Here is a 21,619-nt window from a genome sequence, read left to right on the forward strand (position 1 = left end):
GAGGTGGGAAGGTGGGAGACGGGGATGGAGAGATTACATACAGTCAGCTTTGACAAACCAGCCCATAGCCCATGGCCTGGAGTAAATGTGATAACTGTTCACAGACCCCATCAGAGCCTGCTTCACGCTCCTCTACACCTGGTAAAGCAAATGTCATGGCCACTCACAAACTGAACTCACCCAGGGCCACATTTATTCACACACATACATACACGCACTTTATCTCTTTGTCCCATAACACATTTTCTTCAGTTTTATTCATTTTTATCTTCTATTCTTACCTCAGTACCTCACTCTCTTTCATACTGAATTTGAATGAAGGTAATTCATTGGTGAGGCCGCGGAGCATCACATTAAAAATGAAGAATGTGGTTTTAGCCATCTGTTATTCTGTTCTGTACCATCTGTATTAGGGCTGCAAGATATTGGCGGGAAATAATAAATGACAATGCCGTATTTTGTTTTTCTGCGATGTGTAGAAAATACAGGAATTTTCTTTTCCTGACTGTGGCCAAAATATTTAATTCAGGTGATGCTGCATTTCCTCTTGCAATCTTGTTTTTCAGCGTTTCTCTCCTGCTCTTCAACCATTTCCCTTTGCATATGTGGACCTGCATGTCAGCTAACTTAGTGTCCTGAAAATAAAGCTAAAAAACAAAAACTCAGCATCCTCAAATCAGAGTAAACAGTAAGACAGGCTTTCACTTGCAGCTTTTCATAGAGAATGGCAATTCAAATGTTTTTTGCTGTTACTTTGTTTCAACTCCTTAAGTCAATGATGGCTCTATGTCATTTTATAGAGCAATTAGAGTTTAGGCCACCGATAGACCCCTAAAGTCAAATTCAAAGTGAACTTAAATGTCAATATATCTATATGTGCAGTACATACAAAGAAATAGAAATACCATTTGTCAGAGTCCCAGAGTGTACAAAAGAAAGAAAAAAAGAAAAAAAAATTTCTATAAAAATTTCATATATATATACACACACACACATATACATACATACATACATACATACATACATACATACATACATACATACATACATACATACATACATACATACATACATACATACATACATATATATACACACATATATATATATATATATATACACACATATATATATATATATATATATATATATATATATATACATATATATATATATATATATATATATATATATATATATATATATATATATATATATATATATATATATATATATATATATATATATATATATATATATATATATATATATGACTGTGGAGGCCAGGTCATCTGATGCTGGTTCAGAGTGCCTTCAATTTTCTCCTCAGCAGCAGAGGAGACTCTTGGTCTTCCTTTTCTGGGGCGGTCCTCATGTGAGCCAGTTTCATCGTAGTGCTTGATGGTTTTTGCGACTGCACTTGGGGATATGTTCAAAGTTTGTGCAATTTTCCAGACTGACTGACCTTCAGTTCTTAAGGTAATGATGGACTGTCGTTTCTCTTTACTCAGCTGATTGGTTCTTGCCCATATGGATTCTAAAATTTGTCAAATAGGGATGTCAACTGTGGACCAACCTGACTTCTGCATAAAACAACTGATGGTCCCAACCCCATTATGTAGGCAAAAATTCCACAGATTAACCTTGAGAGGGCACACCTGTGATGTGAAAACCATTTCAGTTGTTTACCTCATGAAGCTCACTGAGAGAAGGCCAAGGGTTTTGCAAAGCTGTCATCAAAGAAAAGGCACGGCTCCTTTGAGGAATCTAAAATATAAAACATATTTAAAGCTATTTCACAATTGTTTGTTTGCTACATAATTTCATATACCTTGTTTCATAGTTTTGATGTATTTAGTATGTATCTACGATGTAGAAAGTTGTAAAAATAAAGAAAAACCACTGAATGAGAAGGTGTGTCCAAACTTTTGACAGATAGTGTACATGTACACCTTAAAAGGGGATGCTAAAGAATACAAATCCAAATATAAATACAGTGCAAATAAGTACAGGATCATCAAGGGAAAGCACTACATTGTGGGACTTGGAGGTAAATAGTAACCGGGTGGGTTTCCAACGACAGACAACAGGACTGTTTGGGGTCAACCTGACTTTACCTGGATAACATTCTAAGAGCTGGAAGGGTGTTGATGAGTTATTAGAAGCAATGTCGCCAAACAAAAAGTTGCTGTTCTCTGAGCTCCTTTATGATAGACTGATTGTCAATAGCAGTTTATTGGCTCAGTGCCCTTGGCATCATCTCATTATGCTAATAACCTCTAACAGTGGTCTAATGGACACCGAGGGGAAGCTGGTGGCTTTTCTTTGGCCTGTACATGAATGACTAAGGACAGCAGCTTTCTTCTATGCATCCACTAGGCAGGTTGAAGCTGAGTGAAGAAAAACTTACACTAGAGAAAAAAAGTACATGGACGACATCTGTAAATCAATGGGGAAATATTTTGACACCTGAAAAGCAAGGACACAGGACAGAGGAGCCAGCGCCTAGCTTCACAACTTGTGGTAACATCACAGATTTGATTAAAAGCCAGGACTGTTCGACACCATTCATCCTCTACTTCAAGTGTGATTTTTGAAGAAGTGTTGTATACAGTATCTCTTGAATTACTTACATTACTGAACACTGCCGGCAAAACACATTGATCGAGAGGGCTACGACAGGATAGATTATCTGGAGATGACATGCCAAGCCTGCATACTGTGAACAGGGTTTGTGTAAGTGGACACCTCACTATCCTAGGCTCTTACAACATCAGAAATGCCAACAGACATGCATAGATAATATTAATTTCTTCCTCTGACACACACAAATGCACAGCCAGCTCCCATGGATTAGCTGCTCTGTGTAAACAAAACACTGCCTGACCCATCCAGAGCCTCAGGGCCACATGCAGAGGCCCCATATGGAAAATTAGCCATGCGCTAAAAGCTTTAGGAATCAATATTCTACAGTAACTGCACCACATCCCAAAGCCACTGTCTCCATCCAGTTCGCATGGGCTGACACAGCAAGCAGATGTGCTACTCCTTTATCTTTCTCTCTACTACACACATAGACACACAGACACACACATACACACACACAAACGCATACACAAAGCTGACATGCATGAAACTGTGATAATATTCCTCACAGCAGGGTAATCGTGATATAATAGCATATTGCTTATGAATTATTATGTCAATATTTGTTTGGATTTGGTTGGCGAGGTTGAAATCCTGCTTGGCTAGTTCCTTCAATATAGCTTTTCAACGCAACCCATCAGCTTTGCTCTCAGAACTGGAAATGCGACAAACTGACATAGAGAAACATTTTAATGCAATGGAAAAACTATTGCAATTTTTTTTTTTTGCTTATACTGCAAAGAGTACATCTGAGGATACAGCAATTTCTACACCCTGCCAGAAAAGTTTTTCACTGTGGGCAACACATCACTGGAGCTGATGTGACATTTTTTAACACTTGTACCACACTCATTTACAGACAACAATGTACGGTTAGCACACACTTCTATTAATATTCAAAATCAGAAACGACTAAAAAAAGATGAAACCAGAAAAAAAAAATAGGTGAGGTGACTGTTAGGTAAAAATGTTGCTCTAGACCTCTACAGTTCAGACAAATAACAACCATGGAGGGCATCCATCAAGGATCTAAGTTTCTAAAACAAGCTATACGTAATGTATACATGACTATGGTACATTTGCAGAGATGAAAAACAAAACAGAAAAGAAGGAACAAATTCCCTTGTACCTAAATTCATTTTGATATAGCATCTTCTTTTTCTCCTTCTATCTTTACTGTTAGGCTTCCTCCTGTTCTCACACAATCCTTTCTTTCGCTACCTGTTTATAAATTCTCTAGCTATGACCACAGAAAGTTGCAGATGTACAGTATCTGTTGATTTCTGTGTTTCCAGGAAGGCTGGAGTGGCAGAGGGTTCTTTGATGCAGCCTGCCTATTAATAATCAATGGGGCTCCCCAGAGAGAATTTCATAAAGCCTGCAAGCCAATTAAGACCTGTTTCATACCATGCGCTGCATTATCTCTCCACACACCACCACAGCTCTTAAAAGGCAGGCTGGGGATGCTGAGGAGGTCAAGAATGTCACAATGCCAGGCTCCAATTAACGCTATCAAATGTATGCTACACTGGGGAATCAGGTTTTGTACTTTTTAGTGCACAACACTGGGACAAAGCCTGATGCTGTTTTTCCCTTCTGTACAAAGGATGACTAAAACTTCTGCAGTCATGTATGAATGCAATAGGCTGAACGTCGAAATTGGGATTGTAACTGAGAGCACTATCTAAAACCTGGCAGGTTCAGAGACAACAGCTGATTGAAGAGGAGGCGAATACCTATAATGGGCTTTTACACAGCTTATTGCAGGCTGTATGGAGATACAAGATCTAAGGAGAAATTTGTGGAGATGGAAAAGAAAAACTGAGAGACTACAATGAGGTTTGCTATTTCAGCACCACAGACAGTGCCATGAATTTATAATTAAACAGCGACCTGCTAAAATTTTGGCAGCACAACTGCTGATAGGCTATTTCAGAACCATGGTCGACATAATGTATTTTACTAATATTCTGCTCAGACCTCAGTCAGACAAAAGGATAAGTAAGGAAGTCTCAACTAGATGGACAGGAAACCAAGAAAAGAGGGAAAATTAATACACACGGATACCCATTACAGTCACAGAGTCATATGATGAGTCAATATATAATTGCAGGACTTTTTGCAACATAGTTGACAGGTATCATAGTTGACATTTTTGCTGTTTTCAAGCCTAAAATTAACATGGCTGCCTATAACCAAACACCACATGGTATTTTTACACAAAGATTCTTCTAAATATTATATATACAATTGAGTAAAATTGAAATTGAAAGTTATTTCTAAAGATATTGTAGTAAACCTGTTGACTACTTTATATTAAATAACTCAGAAAGCCTTGGAGTCTGGTCAGTCTTTTCTTCAGGAGGAAATGACATCATGTGTAGCAGGTCATGTGATCTGGAATTAACACACTTCCTTGAGAGGTGTTTTTGTAATGGGGAACTTAGTTGAAAGTTATTTCTCGGACAGATACAGTTTGTTATTTTCCATATAAAATTTGATAAATTGCCAAAAAAGAAATATCTGTCATGATTATCTCAACTCAATAAAAAGAACACAATCAAAACTATTTTTGAATGAGTACATTTTATTATTGTTTAGCTAATTAGAAGGTGGTTGTTATTAAATTGGGACGGTTATTTAGTTGATATTTTAGTGACATCCAGTCATTTTTCATTAATAAGTGACTGTTTCCATAATAAATAATTATGGAATTTGTAAAGACATGATCATAATGAACACAAAAAACATTATTTTTTTTTTTTTTTTTTTTACTTTTAATAAAAATATATGCAAGATATATCCCATGGACTTCAAAAGTCCCTCAATTATAGATTGACCCAGATCTACCAAATGAAGCCACATGAGCCCACACTTGACATCAGACTGCCAGTGGCCAAGCAATGAGTGACCTACTGTTACTACTACAACCAAGTAGACACAGCAGGCTACAACACAATCAGCAACAAATCATGCTACTTAAGTCAATGTCATCTCAAATAGCCTCGTGTATAAGAAACAATTTACTTGGTTTACACAATGTCAGCTTGAATACAATCCAGCAAAAACAACACAGAATCCATTTTCACCTGTCCAAAGTCCATGATGTAATCGGGTTTACTCACTCACAAGAACATTTATTAAATAACTAACTCATTGTGATGTTTGAAGTGTAAACGTTCTTCTTCAGAACTCTGGTTGGTCTGAAGAAGAGCATTTACATTGGAAACATCTTCATGAGTTTGCAATTTAATAGATGATTCTTGGGAGAATTTATACTAGTGTGCAGATTATATTTTACCAGATGACTCGCATATATTGTTACCAGCACCTTGAATTCAGCACATGGATGTGCACGCATTTTTTAATTATGAGAAAAGTCTAACATGTTAGACAACACTTTTTCTAGAATTAAATTTAGTAATGTGGTTTGATCTTATAGGGCTGCACAGTGGCTTGATGGTTAGCACTTTCACCTTGCAGCTAGAAGCCGCTGGTTTGCATCCTGGCCTTCCTGGGATCTTTCTGCATGGAGTTTGCATGTTCTCCCTGTGCATGCATCAGTTTTCTCTGAGTATTCCGGCTTCCTCCCACAGTTCAAAAACATACTCAGGTTAATTGGTAACGTGATTGATTGTTTCTATGTCTAGCCCTGCGATAGACTGGTGTCCCCTGCCTTCTCCCTAAGCCAGCCTGTTATAGGCTCCAGCCCCCCGCGACCCTAATGAGGATTAAGCGGTGCATAGATATTGAATGGATGGATTTGATCCTATAGTTCATCCTCACACTCTTTTAAGCCATCTTGTTCTCATCATTGACAATATCTTTCTCTATCGATAGTACGGTGATTCTTCATACATACATGCAGATAGTTTCATTTAATTTCAAGCAGCTGAAACTGCATTTCACATTCCCACTGGTGACTAATATTGTTTTGGACATGCAGTACAGAACAGGCCTACAGATGTTGCGAAATGCCCTTTCTGAATACACTGCCTCGCCAAAAAAAAAAGTTGCGACCTGGATGTAACTAAGCAAATAGGTAAGAGCCTTCCATTGGATAACTACTGCAGTGATGAATATGTTTCAGCTGCAACAACTTATGTAACCCTAGCTGATGCAGTGAGGAGCTTCTTATTTCTTAAACAGCCATGTTGGAAGACATATCCTGTTGTCATGGAAAGGATGTTAATCTGTCTCAGAAGGGTCAGATTATTGGCCTGCATTAAGCAAAGAAAACAACTAAGGAAATTTCTGAAACTACTAAAAGCAGGTAAAGAACCATCCCACGCATTATTAAAACCTGGAAGGATAGTGATGAACCATGAGCTTCGAGGAACAAATGTGGTCAGTCATGTGGTCTGATGAGTCCAGATTTCCTCTGTTCCAAACAGATGGGGCATCATCATGGCTAGAGCCTAAAAGCCTGTAAGGGTTAGGGTTATGATCTGAAGTTGGTCAGGTCCCTCACCGTCATGTTCCAAAGAATGAGGTCAGCTGACTACCTGAATACACTGAATGACCAGGTCTTTCCATCAGTGGAATTTTTCTCCCCTGATGGCACGGGCATATTCCACGATGACAATACCAGGATTCATGGGGCTCGGATTGTTAATGAGTGGATCAGGGAGCATGAGACATCAATTTCACACATGGATTGGCCTCCACAGAGTCCAGACTTCAGCCCCATTGAGAATCTTTGGGATGTGCTGGAGAAGACTTTGCGTAGCGGTCCGACTCTCCCATCATCATTATAAGATCTTGGTGAAAAATTAATGCATCTCTGGACAGAAATAAATGCTGTAACACTGCAGAAGCTTATCGAAACGATGCCACTGTGAATGAGTGCAATACTCAAAGCTAAAGGCAGTCCAACAAAATATTAGAGTTTGCAACTTTTTTTTTGGCCGGGCAGTGTAGTTGCAAGAAATGCAGAACTTTTTATTTTTTTGCAGCAATCAGAAGAAACAAACACAAGTCAGAATATTCAACTGAGCAACAAAAAGGAGGCAGGAAGACGAGGACCTAGCTGGGCCCCCTGGGGTTGTGGCAGCTGAATGCTCTGCTCTCCTGCTTGTTCTGCTGTTCTACACTACCAGGGCTATTGATGCAGAACATTCAGACATCATCACTCCATCGTTAAAAGCTGTGATTTAGTAATCCATCAGCCTTTGAATGAGCTATGGCCTACTGGAGCTACCTTTAAGCCAAAACTTAATTTTGCCAGATGAAAGCTGCATCCATTATACATTTATTCAAATTTTCACTGTTATGCAACACTACAGACCAGAAATAGACATGTTTTAATTTGAACATCTTATTTAATTTATGGACATTGCCTTCTTTGCACATCTGGTTGTCATCATTTGTTTTATGTCTTTTAATATGGTCTGAAAACTACAGTAGATGTTTTCAGTCATAAGTAGAAACACTCAGACTGGATTGTTTGTCTACATTAGCTGACAGCAGGAGAATCAGACGGTTTCATTAAATGCATATAAATACATGTTGTAGGATCAATCAGCCATGGCTGACTTAAAAGAGACAACAGTTTTTCCTCCTGCTTTGCTAAGGACAAGGTATTGAGACGATGACCTCAAGCTGGCACCAATGTCCTTTTTTTTTTTTTTCTTTTATCAACGACATCCCATAGAGCACAGACACAAATAAACACCAGAACAGATGTGGGACCTAAAAGACCGACTCCACTGTCAATGGACCCATCAATCATCAGGATCACCTCTGCAAGCAAGTAACTGTCCGTCACTAATCATTTTCTACATTCTCCTTCCTTGCAAAATTTAAATTTCACCAAATTCCAAATCAAATTTCCACCAAATTACTGTCAGCTTCCAGATGTGATCTATTCACTTAGTAACAGAACGGTTTTCTACTTTTCATCAGTCTCACTCACCATCACAGTTTTTGCTGTATTACGTTGGTGCCTCATCTTAATAATTATTGCTGTGTCTTGGTAGTTTGTTGTCTTTTTGTAACAATAAATGTACATAAATGTAAGTTCAGTTACCTCAGCTGTTTAATGTTTACATTTCAGTCCCTAAATTGCATAGTTTCTACCTACTTAGCTATCATAATTAACAGTACCCTTGAAAAAAATTCTTTAACTCTGTGTCCAAAGTACAATCAGATGAACTAAAACTGACCTCACAAACAATCAATAATCAAGTTCTGTTCAGCCAGAGAGAGAATGCAAGACTCCAAACAGCAAAAGTACAGTCAAAATAAGGCTGTCTCAAAACGACTTCTAATTATTCCAAATCTGAGATTTGTAGCAGTAAGCGAAGGGAAACAGAGGGGTGTAGTTATCGGATGAACAGGAGAGAGAGGATGAACCTCAATGGATCAAACTCAAGGTAAAAAAAATGATGGGGTGTTTTGCCTATTTGGGAAACCTGCATGGAAATGATGCTCTCAAACAAATCCTGACCAAGTAGAAGATGCACTACATTCTTCATAGACATGTTATATCCTCTGGATAGCATCTCTATGGAGATGAGATTCATACTGCAGCAGGATAATGGAGCCAAAAAAAAAAAAAGAATTGCAACAACTACTTGATAACCAAAGACCAAAGGGTGCTGAGTTTCATGGACTTTACTGCAGAGCCTACAACCCTATTGAACGTTTATGGGGCATTTTAAAGCTGAAAAAGCCAAGCAGTCTTGAAATCACAAGAAGTTCTTTGGAACATCGTGAAATTATGCTGGATTACATGGGTTATTAGGTTTGGCACAAATTTGCAGAGTCCATGCCAGCTTCAGTGTGTGCCGTCAATAAAGTAGAAGAAGTAAATAAAGAAAAAACAGGGGGTGGGCATATCAAATATTAAGATAATCTGACATTCACCCAACATTTTTCAGAAACTCACTTTTTCGCTCAATATGTTAAGCTGATGTTAGTAATGAAACATTGCTTATTGAATTCAAAACAAATGTAAAATAGAAGTATCTTCAATAGACAGTCAAAGCCCATAGACAGAAGGGGTTAAACCATGGGAAAAGCAGTTAATTGGTACACCCATAACAATCAGGCTACTGTATCACCCCTGTGCCATATGCGTTTATAAACCATGCATATTTATAGTCAATAACCCGACAGGCTGTGGAAGATTAAGATATAATTAATCACACAAAACTACAAAAGGTAAAAACCTTCTCGTAGATTATGTGACTCTCCTGCTGCTCATGACTTATTAGAAGGTGGTAGCTACTGTATAAACTGTAGACAATGCTGGAGATGGAATTTTCACATAGAAAGTGCAATATGTTCTCCTGAGAAAAAGCAACACCAAAGCTTTTCTAAAATTTTAATGTTCAAATACCTGCAGTAGGGGAAAGAAGCAACTCCAAACCAGCACATTGTATCAAAGCACTTCTTCCTAAAACCTCCCTTCTGTTATTTATATTTACACCCTGTCAGAAGGAAGGCTGTGGGATAATCCCAATGAGCCCCTTCAGTGATACAGCATAACAGAGTAATAAAATATGTATTTGAATAGAAAACACACAATATTCGTAAGAACTCTGAAATTAATTAAACACAAAGAACAATGAGTGGAAATAGGGATGTCTCGAGAGCAGATATTTTGCTTCTACTATTTATGTTTCTGTTGTCATACCAAAGCTACTGTACATGATGTAGGTAGCGGAGACACCGGAAAACAATAACGTATAATGGGAAGCAAGCACAGTCGAAGCAAAAAGGTCTGCTACGATGTGTGGTGGGAAAAAATACAGCAAGTGTCATGTGTAAAGATGTTTGAGTTACATGATGAAGTTGGAAACAGGCAAAAGCCAGCACTCAAACAGTGTTACATTTCAAACAAGGACAGTAAACCCTTCAAACTTAATCAAGCATCTGAAAGACAGGCACAATTTAGACTGAGCAAGTCTCAGTTGTTCAATTAACAACATGTCTTCACAATGTTTATATTACATGTTACTGTTGTTATTTTATCAAATTGCAAGAGCTGCATCTAATGTTCCACACACAACATTCACAATGGCCAACATCAGCTTGCTAACATAGTGACAGCTGATAAAATGAGCTGAGTATCACTTATGTCAGCAACCATCATCATCATCATTCTGTCTGTCAAACACTGTGTGTGCATGTGTGTGTGTTACCATGGAGTTTAGCAATTTCTATGAATAAGAGTTTGTGGAATTTGAGTGCAGGGGTCTATGGAGATGTGTCTTTCACCTAAGTCATATTTGTTATCAACTACAATGTGAAGATATGGTCCGACACCTCCCTCCATACTGTCATAAATATTTCACACTGTTTACTCCGCTGTTGCCCTTAAACCCCACACCATTATTTCTTCGTATGCGCTTGTATGCATCCTTATCTGCGCAACATTGAGAACAAAATTACAAGGAGTTGTAACATTGGGAAATAAACACAGAGAGGGATGGCAACAAGAAAGCAAATTTTCCTGTTTTATTAGCATGTGCTGGGAAGAAAAGATGCGGAACAGACTCAAGGTAAGCCACTATTCATAAGATTAACTTGCTTGATCCCTCTCAAACAAGGACTTCAGCCATTACTCAGCCATTCTCTCCCTGAGCATTTATGACTATTGATCTGTATGTGTCATTTGTGAGAAAAACTGTATCTGGGTCACAATACAGTCCAGTGGCAGTGACACATCAAACTAGGGCTCTGATCCGGGACGTCATGCAAAGACACATCAGTCAAAAGCATCTCAAAGCGGTGTTGTGTGGGTGTGTGGTTGTACAGACGCACTAAAGATGAGAAAAGACAAAGACATCACAATTACTGAAATCTACCAATTCCAGACAGTCCACACATGATGATTATTTTAAAACGACAAACACAGGTTGGTTACTCTTGACAGTTACAAAGGAGCAATATTGAATGACAGAGTAAATACTGAGGACATGCTTCCATTCATCTGTCGCTAGGCAACGTCCAATACTGCAAAAACACAAAATCTTGTCTGGAACTGTGCCTAACAAAAACACACATCTTTAGAAAACTCTAGTTTGGTAATCTATGCTGCTATTTAAACAGCAATGAAAATTAACCTGAGCAAAAATGTGTAATTTGAATGAGATGGTTGATGTAGAGTTGTGGACAGTGTGAGCTGAATTTCACCTGAGGTTGTACCTCGCACTGAAACCTGGATTAAATGCAAACCTAAATTTCACTGTTAAGATGACATTTCCAGAAACTCTTCTTTTATATTTCCACAGCATACACTTGTGATATCAGTGGTATCAGTTCTTGTTATAAAAATCAAACACTGTAAAATGAATACAAGCACCAACTAACCCAAAAAATAAATGAGAATCCTTTAACACCCATACTTACTGATTCTACCTTGTGATGCAACATTAGCTGACTGACAGCAGATGGGATCCAACTTGGAGTGACCAGTCGTGTCACCTGAATAATCTGTGAAATAATAAGGATCTGTGTCCACAACCTACACTGATTCACAGTTGACCTCAAAATTGGTTAAGTGTTCCAACGGTGCTGTCTTGTGGGCAAATTTCCAGCCACAAACTGCCATGTATGGATGTGAAAAGCACAGCTTAATTTTTGCATGCTAATTTTTATTTATTAAATCAGAGCTTAACATTCACAGATGGGGCAATGTAGTATAAAAAAACTAAAAAAAAAAAAGAACAAATAACAGCTTCATTAACTTGAAGTCTTTGCTGTAAAATTTTAAGTTTTTAAGTAAGTCTCTGCAGATGCATTAGTCAGTCCCTGTAGAAACACTTTTTCTACCATTCCTCCCTGTCATCTTCACTGAAATAAACAACAGACAAATGCTGGGAGGAAACACAGTGTCTCAGCTCCAACCCATCCCTATCACTGTTAGAAATGGGAAGCGAACGGGAAATGGTAGATCACAACAGCTACACATTGCTAAAGGGCAGTTTCTAACCAGACAAGGCTGCTTGCTGCAAAAAGTTTTTGCCTCATGTCCAGAATTAATGAACCAGATTTCATAACATCTGTGGATTATGCAATGATTTGCTTGACTGCATTCTGTTATTGCACATGAGATGTAGTTGGAAACAAATTAAAATACAGTGAATTCAAACTCATCTGCTGTTAAAATGTCATGTGTTGCAGATTTAATTTCAAATTGACAAAATTGGCACTTTTGCATTTACAAAAGCTATTATATCCTCAATTCAATAGTTTCCAGAAACCCCTTGAGCAGCCATTGCAGCTTCAAGTATTCTTGAGCAAGTTTCTACAATCTTGCCACACTTGGGTTTATTCCATTTTTCCTGGGAGATGCTATTTACTCAAAACTGGCTCAAGAAAAGCCTGATTGAGATGATTTTCTCTACGGCAGCATATCCCATTTCTGCAGAGGATTTCCAAAGGGTGGCTGTTGGATTCCTGCCTTCCTAATCAAGACCTCTTCAATTTGGCAGGACAACCAACTCTAAAAAAATGAGTCCTAACTTTATTTCTCAGTCGCCATGCGTACAAAACAACACCCTTGCAATTATTTGTTCTTGACCATAATTTAATTGATGCGCATACAGAGTATCTTGTGGTTTTTGTCTTTGCATGTAGTATAAGTTGTGAGACACTTAATTTACTTTTTTTTTTTTTTTTTTTAATGGGGACAATTCACGTTAATGAACATAAAAACAGAAGCTGTAAACATGCCAGATTGAGACAGGCGCATGCCTACTTAAACTAGGATTCCCATCAACAGCTCAGTGACAATTAAAGCAAATAGGATGGACCTCAACGTGGACCTGTGCCATAGCAAAGCCTCTAAATATTCTTCTACAGTAGAGATTTCACCATGTGCTTTTTAATAAAAATGCCAACAACATCATTATCAGAAAGTGTAAAATGCAGCAGCAAACCAGCCACATATTGACTGATCCATGTTTGACTTTCACTGTGTGCCTAGTGTGTGAGCAGCTTTGAGACCTTGATGTGACTCCACTGTGCAGCCATCTCTAAAATGCTGCTTTTTTGTGTGTCCCCTCTCCTTGAACTCCGGATTTAGCTGTGGTAAATGCTTACAAGATGCACAACTGGAGCTACGAATATGATAAACTTCAAATTCATCACCCAACATGCCTGAAACTGTGCAATGTTTTAGTGGTTCCATCAGTTGCCTGATGTAACACGATTGATTTGCATACAAATAGATTCCAGTGACATCAAGAGTTTGTAAAATATTGAATCACAAAACCTGGGAGGAAGTCAATTATACTGTGCAATGCTGTGTTGATTGGTGTTTGAAAAACTGGAATAGCATTTCTTCTGAGCTTCTTCTAGTTATTCAGACAAGATGTGGCATTTATATGCTTATGATTTTAAGGCAAAATGAGGGCATAACAGATGTGCACAGATGGTATCAAGACGTCATTTGAAAGTGAAAGTCCTTTAGTGTCACTTTCAAAGTGCATCCCGAGGTTGTTCATGGATCGGGCCTCAATTGCTGTTTGTGTGCCTTTGCATGTCAGTGACTTGCAGGTATAAATGCTATTTGATATGCTTTGTGCTACCATTATGCATTTCACCGGATGCCAAGAAACTGAGATTTCTAAGTTTCTGGGTTCATCCCATTCAGCTACCTAGGTACTACCACCAGTCTTAAAAAGCCAAGAGGAAGCATCGCTACTTCAAATGCATTTCGAGTATTTGCAAACCTCAAGTTCATCCACCATAAATTATTTTTTTCATTCAAATCAACAAGATATTTGCTGTCACTTATTCTAACCCCATCTTTCACACTGACTTTGATATTTGGTGTCCAGATACTTTCAGCAGAAAGTGACACTAGCCAAATTGAGTTTCATGGTCAGCTTTTGATCTGTGCCTTTTGTAGACTGAGTTCCAATATTTGCATGCTCACAACAAATGGTGCCTAGGCACTATGAACATTTGGGAATGAAAATGATTCAGTTTACTGCTCGCAGCTCCTTTTAATCATTTCCAACGACTGCAAGTCACATGTTTTCCATTGTTCTGACTTCAGAATCAAGATTTGTTTGGAGAGTTTTTGACATATTGTTGAAGTCATTCTTGAATTTCCTGTTGATCTGGTCAGTCTTTGTTCTTTCCATTGTAATCAAGTACTATAAAAACATGTCCTCAATCTGCATTCTCAAAAAAATGCACCAGCAAAATCCTTTTCTGAGAGCTATCATATACATTTAAAAAAGCTATTTTCATCTTCTTCCACTGCATACCAACATTACCTGCTGCAGAGAGTATATTAAAGGACACGACTAGACGTTAAGCCTTTTCTCATCTGCTGGTTCCTCTGTGTCCACAAACATTCTTATCCATTTTAGTTCTTTCTCAAAAATGAGCACACACACATTCTTCTTATTCATAAACTTCTAACTAGTGAGAAAGTTTAAATAAAAAAAAAATAAGTAAACCTGGACCTTTGTTCTTTTGTTCTAGCTACCCTACTCTGGGACTGCTTTTTGAAGCCAAGGTTATCAAACAGTATAAAAGAGTGTCTAACAACCTCTTTTTTATTTACCATGTTTGAATGCATCCATGTATTTTGTATTATGCATTTCCACATCTTTGTGAAGGACAAGTAGCTAAGTAGATGTTTTGTAAAGACACCACGTTTATTAACTTACAATTAATGTTTGTCTTATTTTTCAATAAACAGCTACACAACAGAGCAGAGGCAGTTCCAGTATCTGTTTACATTTTAACACCAAGAAACAGAGTCAGTGTTGAAAGACGAGCTTTAGTGCTGATATATCTACCAAAAATGCACTCCGCACTCTGTTTTTGAGGACGACCTGCACTCCAAACAAGACTTATTACAAAGAAAGAATTTTAAACTGAAGCATTAACTCATTGCTTCTGCAATTCTTCTGAGCTCTTTATTTTTTGTGCAATTTATTGCGTCGGGGATCTAATTTAGAATATTTAGACATACATTTTTTCCTCCCATTAGTCTACATTCATCAACTTAAAATCCCAAACTGCAAATACATCTCCCTCAACTATTTAGACCTCTAATTTAGTATTTTTTAGATGCAGCTTTGGCAGCCATTACAGATTCAAGTCTTCTTGGGTCTCTACATGCTTTGCCCCTCAGTTATTGACAGTTTCTATGAACTTCCATCCTCAGGTCTTTCCACAGATAAGATTTAGGTCTAGACTTTGGCTTGGCTAGACAAGGACAGCCAGAGATTTGTACTGAAACCACTCAGGTTCACATCTTGATTGCATGCTTTGGTTTACTATTGTGCTGAAGGTTAAATCGACATTCAACCACCTCTTTGCATTTGCCCGGATGGCTCTCCCCTAAATTCTGACCAGTGCTCGTCACTGAGAAGCATCTCCATAGCATGACTCTTCCAAGGAAGCTAGTAGTCAAGTGGTAGGCAGTCCTGGTGATTCTATACTTCTTCCTTACCACAGTTACTGATGCTACTGTGCTCCAGGGAACACTTGAAGCTTTAGATGGTTTTATACCTATGGCTCACTGCAACTTCATCCCAAAGAGCTAAAGATTTTATGACTTTGTTTTTGTCTTGACATGAAGTGTGAACTGCAGCTTTTTATAGACACAGTTGTCTCCTACTCCAAATTATGTCCAATCCCCAAGGATCAATACAGCAAATAAGCTATAACTGACCACAATTAGGAGTGTCACAGCAAAGGGTCTGAAAGTTTTGGTCAATGAGAGCTTTCAGTTTTTTGTTTTAAATATATTTGCCAAAATGTAGAAAAAAATGTTTTCACTATTGAGGATAGATTTAAGTGAAAATACAAATTTTACTAAAATGTGCTTAAAGTGTAAGGGTCTGAAAACTTTTGGAAGCAACTTGTAATTTGGTAAGGTACACTAGGAATGGATACTCTGTCAAAATAAAGAGTCAAACAAGTTTGAATAATTTGAGCTTGTTGCACCATCCAGCATCAAGGGCTGTGGTGAGGTTTGGTGCCATCATTCTTTCTGCAGGAAAACAATAGCCTCACAAAGCCATTCTACTTATGTGTCCCGTACATAGAGGATCTTAGGGACTAATCAGAAATCCCCACTGCGACTTAGATTTCCTAATTATCGTAATTATCGTCCCACATCAAATCAGAGACAGAGACAAACATGGATGCACACTCAGCCACAAACAAACACCAATCACTTACAACATTAAAACCACTGACAGGTCGAGTATAAAACACTGATTATCTTGTTACAATGAAATGTTCTGCTGGGAAACTTTGTTCTGGTTTGTATGTTGATGACACCTACCAAACACCTAAAAATATTTTCCAGACTAAGCATACAACAAATGGCCATGGCACTCCCAGATAGTAACAGCTCAGGACACAGAACAAAAAGCCAAAGGTGTTAACCCTGAGTCCAAATATCCCAATTCCCAGTCTGAGTGAGCATTTACAAAATATGCCAGAACAACCCTAATCCAACAGGACCTAAAGGATCCCCTGTCAACATCCCAGTACCACACATGACATGATGCCCCCAGAGGTTCATTGTTCATGGACTGACTACAAGTTCATCACAATGGGGACCTACAATATACTGAGGTTGTGGCTGATCAGTTTCATCCCACTTCCCTGCCTGTATCGTTTACTCTTAGACTAACTTTTCACAGTGGTGAAAAAAAAAAAAAAAAAAAGAAAAAACAAGAAAATATTCAGTGGCACTCTTTTCTTTCAAAACACCAATCCCCACACCCACATCTCTCTTTTCTTTAGTCCATCCCCTCCCCACACCCAAATTCGTCTGTTGTCGATGTGTCGTGACTGTCTGCCAAGCGCAGTAATTACAGTACAGCAGTAGGAGCTGAGCAACAGGGAGAGAAGCAGCATATCAAACATGACTGCACAGGGCATTGGATGTAAAAACTCATTCTCAGAACTACAGGCTGCTGTATGCCACAGAGCACCAGACCACAGCTATTAATGTCTTCATTTCTCCTCATGTATTTAGAGTTAATGCCATACACCCACTGCGACTGGTTTCATAACATACTGTATATGTCACAGGTTTAATCTGTGATCAGGCTACTTACACTTTGTGTCTAAAAATGCTGAGATCTCACCCACTGACACACAAACTTACTCATACACACACTTGCTGATGTATTGCCTATTACACTGCAACGACAGCACTGGCAGTGGGCCCAGAGCACTGGATAGTTTATGATGTTGGGAATAATAGGCATGGTTAAAAATAACTTTATTGTCAAATGCACTGTGTGACAATAGTGACGTATGCAAAGGGGCAAACCCTCTGACAAAGCATGAAGAAGAGCAGAAACTACTCAAACAGTGTGGGTGGGAGGGGTTACAACATAATGCACTGCCAGACTAGCCAGTTGCTAAAACTACAGATGCAAAGTAGCTTTCCTTTCATATACTAGTGTGTGTATAGATATAAATAACATTTAAAGAATGGTTTATTCAGTAATAACTACTGCAAACATATATACATTGTCTGGGACTCTAGGGATATGAATGGACATCTGGATAATGCAGCATAAGAGCGCTGAAAATGCTTTCATTTTACTCAAAGGCTTTTTTGTTATTACCCACACAATTTCAAATCTGTCAGTTTTAGGGATGTGAATTTTGAACAATTTCCTAACCTGAGAGCCAGCAGCATTATTGATCAAAAATTGATTAGTTGAAAAGACAAAGTGAGAAACACTCTTCCACTACAGATACAGCCACAGACGTAGGCATTATAGCGTACGCTTCTGGACTGTAGGAGCACCATCTTAGTAGACTACGGCACATCTTCAACGTGTGACCTCTCGCATGTAGTCATTAATTGCCACTGAAGATTTTGTCACTGTGGCCCTTTGCCAGTGAAACCCCCAAAATACTCTCAGCTTGCCAACACAGAGCTGCCCATAGTCCAAGTGACTGCCTCCTCTGGTCATTATTGGTACAAATGAGCCTCAGTCTTCCACCTAATGAAGTATTAAGAGGCTCCACCTGGTGGTGCAACCAAGTACTACAGCTTGTGTGCAATATATTATCTCCATATGTATGTCCTTTATCTTCAAATGTTTTAACTGGTTAAATTAATAATAAGAATAATCAATAAATCAATACTTTTCAGATTTCATTCAGTTTGAAACCTACTGAACCGATTACTTTTCTGACAGTTTGTGAATATGCAACCCTTGCAACCCGGTCAGAGGGGTCATAGGTGTCTTGGTGGCCTCCCTTGGTAGTCTCTTTTTTGCACGGTAGCTCGGTTTTTGAGGACGACCTGCTCTCGGCAGAGTTATGCGTGTGCCTCATTCCTGCCATTACTTAATTATAGATTTAATTGTACTCCTGGGGATACCCAGTACTCAGCTTTTCGATAACCCTTTCACAGAGTTGGTTGGAGTGTTCTTTGTCTTCAGAGTGTAGTTATGGCCAGAAGTACTGACTGACCAGTGACTGGACCTTCTGGATAGAGCTATCGTTATAATACTATTACTTGAGACACATCCACTGTACTAAGATAATCTCCATTTCGCTAATTGTCTGACTTTCAGCACCAATTGGCTGCACAGGTGTTGAATTAAATTGACTTATTTTTTCATTTTAACTCTTTGATGTACAACATGGGTCAAATGTGACCCACATTCAATGGAAAATGGGTATCTCTTAACCCATGTTGTGCATCAAAGGGTTAAAGGGAGTGAATGCTAATGTAGCCCCTTAATTTATATTTCATATTTTTAATTACTTGGCATTACTTTGTAGTAGTCTGTTTTAGCTTTGACATGAAAGAGCCATTTTTGTAAATTCTTGTCAAAAAAGCCAAATTAAATTGACTATGACCGAATGTTGAAAAACATTAGGAGAAAAATTTCTAAGAGGAGTTAATTACTTTTTTAGGCAGTGTAATTTTAGTTAGTGGCAACAGATGCAGAAATGTAAAATTACGGAGGTTGAGTATGGTACTGACATCCCTATTCTGGGCTCATATCTGACATTCCCCAAGGATGCAATATGCCCTGAAACTGAAAACCACACACACAACTCTGCAGGGAGAGGGCTAATCAATAGCTACTGGAGAGGAGTTGGAGATGAAGTGTCCATTTCTCTAAAGCTACAATAATCACCTAAAATCTCCACTTCTGACTCCACAGTGCTCTGAGTGCATGTGTGATTTCTATACCCGTGTATGTGTGTCTGTGAGTGTATTCGTATGTATGCGTACGTGTACAAGTGTGCGTTTTGCCTGCATGTGAAATTGCAGCCCTTCAGCCTAATAGCCAGTCAAGAAAAATGATTCTCTTCTGTGTCAGTAGCAGTAAAATAAGAGCTGTTGCTTTCAATGATTTTTCTTTTGTTTGTTTCACAAAGCACACCCACCACGCAGAACAGGAAAGGCTATCGAAGGTGAATGTGTAATGCAAGAATGCAGTGCATGGCAGGCTCACTGCTCTCCCATATCCACACAGGTTCAATGAGGGCTACATTAAAACCTGACCTGGCTGTGTAGTCGGCCTACCACTGAACCAGATGTTGATCACATAAACGTCTGAGCATCTTCAGGGGTGATATAATGAGGGCAGCAGTGTGTGTGCGTGTAACACATGGAACAGCTGTTTGGTGCCACTCATACAGTACAAACAACTGGCTTGATGTTCACTAACACACCACTCACTAAGCCTGTGATGATGGGATAGTGCCTGCATTTCATTTTTGTTCCAAAATGGTGTCAGTTTTTTAAGCAATGCCAGCATCGCTACGCAAACCCCCACTCTCTACAAAGTCTGCATACCTCTCTCCTCTTCATCAGCTTCCTACACTGCCTCCAATTCGCTTACACAACACCATTTAGTCTACTTGATATCAGCCTATATTGTTTGGAAATTTAATGTGTGTGTCAGTAGTGTGGTCATGGGTCAAGCCCCATAAGACGTGATGTTTCACTTATGTTTCATAGTTAGGCCTGACTCCACTATTATCTTAAGTGGCTGATCTAGACAGTAAGCATGAATGGCCTCGCCTGACTTGAAATTAACCTTATATACTACACCATAATGTATGCAGGTTTGAATCCCTTCTCTGAATGATTAACGGATCTCCTACAGTGCAGGGTCACCGTCCTTATCTCTGAGAAGAAGAATATGCAGAAATACACCTACAGTTAGAAACAGAGAGGATCCTGGATCAAGTGTGTTTTGAGTTCACAAACTTTTAGCAGAAAGTCCCATCACTATTAAACGCTTTGGTCTAGTAATGTCTGCATAGCAGTGATACATTAAGTACCTAAATTCAAGTTAATCAAGTGGGTTCAGCTAATTCATACCTAAACCTGTTATCATTAATATAATAGAGTGCTGCTTCATTCAAGAATTGGCCTTACGGCGAAAGCAAATACCCATTAAATCAAACAAAGAGTACAGTCACAAAACTGTTTGCCAAATTTACAGAGTACTGGAGTAGTGCAGTGTTCAAAAGAAGCTAAAATTGTTGTATAGTGTATCAGTTAGCTAAAAAATTCTGTGCCTTCAGCTGGCTAAAGGCTTTTGAAGATGCCTTTCTGCCAGACACAGACAGCTGCAATAGCTTTCTCTTTGGCACTGGGAGGCAAAAAACACAAGCATATCTCTCACTCACTCACACAAACTGCATTTATTCTGCACTCGAATACACACATACATGTAAACCTCATTAAACCCCCACACACAGCTCCCATAAGTCCAGAGGAGAAAGTAATTAGTAGGAATAATTCAGTGGAGTATCTCTTCTAATCTGTGTTACCTGCCGCTTTCTTAAACTTGAAGGGACACTCGCTGTGTGTGTACGTGTGTGCAAACATTTTTGTGTATGTGCTCACAGCCTTTTAATAAAAATAACCTATTGTTGCTGTATTTTAACTTCACAGTCAAGTATTTTCCATTTACTCACAAAGGAGAACTGAATCGAGATCTGAGAATCTCTTCAATCTAAGTTATCAGTCCCAAGACCGCTCAGCTGA

General features: G+C 38.6%; 1 protein-coding gene across 1 annotated transcript in view; it reads right to left on the reverse strand.

Annotated features, from left to right (window-relative positions):
* shank3a (SH3 and multiple ankyrin repeat domains 3a) overlaps positions 1-21,619 on the reverse strand; it is a 226,061-nt gene that overhangs the window by 154,271 nt on the left and 50,171 nt on the right. The window contains exon 3 of the mRNA XM_055009172.1: positions 1,690-1,767. The gene's annotated coding sequence lies outside the window, so the exon portion shown is untranslated. The remainder of the gene's footprint in view (positions 1-1,689; positions 1,768-21,619) is intronic.

Source organism: Amphiprion ocellaris, chromosome 3 (genome assembly GCF_022539595.1).
Source record: "Amphiprion ocellaris isolate individual 3 ecotype Okinawa chromosome 3, ASM2253959v1, whole genome shotgun sequence".
Taxonomy (NCBI): Eukaryota; Metazoa; Chordata; class Actinopteri; family Pomacentridae; genus Amphiprion; species Amphiprion ocellaris.